This window comes from Schistocerca piceifrons, chromosome X (genome assembly GCF_021461385.2).
Source record: "Schistocerca piceifrons isolate TAMUIC-IGC-003096 chromosome X, iqSchPice1.1, whole genome shotgun sequence".
Classification (NCBI taxonomy): Eukaryota; Metazoa; Arthropoda; class Insecta; order Orthoptera; family Acrididae; genus Schistocerca; species Schistocerca piceifrons.
Window position 1 is genome coordinate 662,961,772 of NC_060149.1, and position 3,941 is coordinate 662,965,712.

The following is a 3,941-nucleotide window of genomic DNA, read 5'->3' on the forward strand; positions in this document are numbered from 1 at the left end:
ATAGCAACGGAATTACGAACAGCAATTATTAATCCTCGCTAAGGATGATGTGAAAAACGACCGTAATGATAGGATTAAGAACCAAGATTTCACTGCTCAACGAAATTAACCGGGCATAAGATAAAAGATAAACGATTGATCGGTTAACACAAACTGATAAGACTGTTACGGACGAACAATAGAATATTTCTTAACTACGCGAGAAGCTGTGTTTTACGAGAGTTGCAGGTGCTGTTCCACGTCATACTGACGGAGACGAACATCGTTACGAGTCGCGTCTACTTCCGACGAGTGCAGAAGGAGGGAAGGGACGTCACATCAGTTGAATTTGTTGAGGATCTCTACAACACTCGCTCGCCAACTAAACGATCCCGTGACGAAACGCGCAGCCTTTCGTTGGATCCCTTCTATCAGTCCTAACTGGCAAGGGTCCCTGATTGATTAGCAGTACCCAAGTATCTGTCGAATAAGTGTCTTGTAAGCCACCTCTTGAATGTGTGAATTACATTTCCTTAAGTTTCTTCCTATGAATCTCAGTCCAGCATCTGCTTTTCGCACTCTTTATTTAATGTGATCATTCCACGTAAGGGCGCTCCGAATAGATACTCATAGATATTTTAAGGTGGTTACTGTTCTCAGCAGTTTGTCATTAATAGTGTACTTGTACAGTAGTGGTTTTACTTTCCTGTGTATGGGCAGTACGTTACATTTATTTACTTTCTGGGTGAACTCCCACCCATTGCACACTGTAGCTCATTGTGGAAATCGTAATTGTCTTCTGGCTTTGCGAACATGTTATAGAATATATAAACAACAGCATCATTTGCGAACAGCTTTATGGAGCATTCGACACATTCTGCTAGACCACTTTTCTTCTAAATGTGCAGTGCAGGCGCGTGCGTTTAAATGTAGCGAGGATTTTTTATGATTGCTCATAACTGCAATACGTAAGCAGTAAGTACAACTATCCAAACATATCGTCTGTTACCTTACCAAAGACAACCATACTAGTTTCCCGCATGAGCTTCGACGCTCGTTAGTGAATGGAGAACAGTCTTCTCATTGAAACTTCCTGGCACATTAAGACTTTGTGCCGGACCGAGGCTCTAACTCGTGTCGTGACCTTTGCCTTTGACGGACAAGTGCTCTACCGACTGAGCTACCCAAGCACAACTCACGACCCGTCCTCACTGCTTTACTTCCGCCAGTAACTTATCTGCTACATTCCAAACTTCACAGAAGCTCTCCTGCGTAACTTGCAAGACTAGCACTTCTGGAATAAAGGATATTGCGGAAATTTGGCTTAGCCACAACGTGGAGGATGTTTCCGCAATGTCATTTCTTCCTTGATTGCTAGTCTTGCAGATTTCGCATGAGAGCTTCTGTGAAGTTTGGAAGGTAGGAGATAACGTATTGGCGGAAGTAAAGATGTGGAGACCGGCCGTGTGTCGTGCTTGGGTAGCTCAGTCGGTAGAGCAATTGCCCGCTAAAGGCAAAGGCCCCGAGCAAAAGTCTCGGTCCGGCACACAGTTTTAATCCGTCAGGAAGTTTCATATCAGCGCACACTCCGCTGGAGAGAGAAAACTTCATTCTGGAATCTTCGTATGTGAGCTTGCGATTGTGTTACAATCAACGATAGGGTTAAATAAATAACAGTCGCGTGGCCCGCCCAGTCATGTCAGTTTGCGTGCTTATAGTGCTGCTTTTGAAAACTTGTAGCTTCTCATTACGTCCTACAAGGCAGAACACACCCCTGTTCCACCAAGTTCTTAGGTGGTCACTGGGAATTGACCTCGAAGCGTTGACATCAGGAGCTAGTGACGTACCGCTCATAGGTCACAGATACACTAAGTTTGAGGATTATGTGTAACCAATGGAAAACCCCCGAAAATCTCGATCAGAACCAGTGGGCTCTTCATCTATACTCTGCAAGCCACTGTGAAGTGCATCGCAACAGGGTGTGTCCCATTGTGTCAGTTATTAGGACTTTTCCAATTCAATTCATCTATGGAGCGCGGGAAGAATGACTGCTTAAGCGCCTCTCTCCGTCCGAACAGGCCTTGGAAGGCCCAACGGCTACCGATCGGCCGCCGTGTCATCCTCAGACCACAGACGTCATCGGATGCGGATATGTAGGGGCATGTGGTCAGCACACGGCTCTCCCAGCCGTATGTCAGTTTACGAGACCGGAGCCGCTACTTCTCAAGCAAGTAGCTCCTCAGTTTGCCACACAAGGGCTGAGTGCACCCCATTTGCCAACAGCGCTCGGCAGACCGGATGGTCACCCATCCAAGTGCTAGCCAAGTCCGACAGCGCTTAACTTCGGTGATCTGACGGGAACCGGTGTTACCACTGAGGCAAGGCCGTTGGCCAAGCACCTCTCTGCGCGCTGTAATTAGTCTCGCCTTGTAGGGGTTGTAACTGCGTCCAGTTTAATTCTGGGAAATTAAGTCGCAGACAAAAATATGGAAGCCTAGCCCATGTATTAGAGTATCTGCTTAAATGCGTAACAGGGGTAGTTCGATTACTGACTCGCCAGATACAGTGTAGCAACACTCATGAGCCAAAACTGTAGGACCACCTGCTTGATAGCGTCTTGGTTCCTTGCACATTGCAGTCGTAATTTATAACTTTTGAACGCAATACAGCAATAACACTGCGTGGCATGGATCTGAGAAGTCTTTGCTAGGTTTCCAAATGTATATAGAACCATATGTCTAAGCACAGATCACGCAGTTACTGTAAATTACGGGCCGATGCTGTTTGGGCGCAAAGCTGGCGCCCCCTTTGTATTCCACTGGAGACCGGCCGGAGTGTCCGAGCGGTCTAGGCGCTTCAGTCCGGAACCGCGCGACCGCTACAGTCGCAGGTTCGAACCCTGCCTCGGGCATGGATGTGTGTGATGTCCTTAGGTTAGTTAGGTTTAAGTAGTTCTAAGTTCTGGGGGACTGATGACCTTAGATGTTAAGTCCCATAGTGCTCAGAGCCATTCTTTGTTCCACTGGATTCAGATCAGGCGAATTTAGCGACCAAGATATAAACTTAAGTCACTACCATGCTCCTCAAACTACTGCAGCACCGAGCGAGGTGGCGCAGTGGTTAGCACACTGGACTCGCATTCGGGAGGACGACGGTTCAATCCCGCGTCCGGCCATCCTGATTTAGGTTTTCCGTGATTTCCCTAAATCGCTCCAGGCAAATGCTGGGATGGTTCCTCTGAAAGGGCACGGCCGACTTCCTTCCCTGTCCTTCCCTAATCCGATGAGACCGATGACCTCGCTGTTTGGTCTCTTCCCCCAAAAAACCAACCAACCATCCTTATGCTCATTACCCCCAAAACGTAATACTACTGCAGCAGTTGTCTGGTCTTGCCAGTTATCTTGCTGGAAGATGCCATCGCCGTCAGTGAAGACATCAAGCATTAAGAGACGCAGGTGGTTCGCTATAATGTTGACATTGTCCATAGCGGTCATAGTGCCTCTGACTACTACCACAGGTCCCGTGGAAGCCAACGTGAATGTCGCTCAAAGCGTAATACTGCTGCGTCCGCGACCCGGAAAATGTTTCGAGCACCTAGTATGCAGAGTATCCGGTCAAGTCGATCGACCTGGTGCAACAACGTGCCCTAACCAGGCGAAAAGTTTCAGTTGATCCACTGTCCAGTGTCGGTGAACCCATGGCCACTTCAGTCGTAATTGACGACATCGTTCGGTCAACGTGGGAACACGTAGCGGTCGCCTGCTGCGGGGCCCAATATTCAGCAATGTTCAATGAATGGTGTGCTCCGAAACACCTTTCCCGTACCAGTATTGTACTCTCACGTCATACCTGCCACAGATCACCTTCTGTCCTGCTATACAGAGTGGGCAAGTCTCTGAACTCCACTTTCTGTGGCGAAGCGTGGACGTCCAACCTCTTGTCGCCTACACGTCGTTTCACCG

At 48.1% G+C, this 3,941-nt stretch overlaps 1 pseudogene; it reads right to left on the minus strand.

The window, feature by feature from the left end:
- Positions 1 to 2,253: 2,253 nt before the first annotated feature.
- Positions 2,254 to 2,371, minus strand: LOC124723572 (annotated as a pseudogene).
- Between the last annotated feature and the right edge of the window lie 1,570 nt (positions 2,372 to 3,941).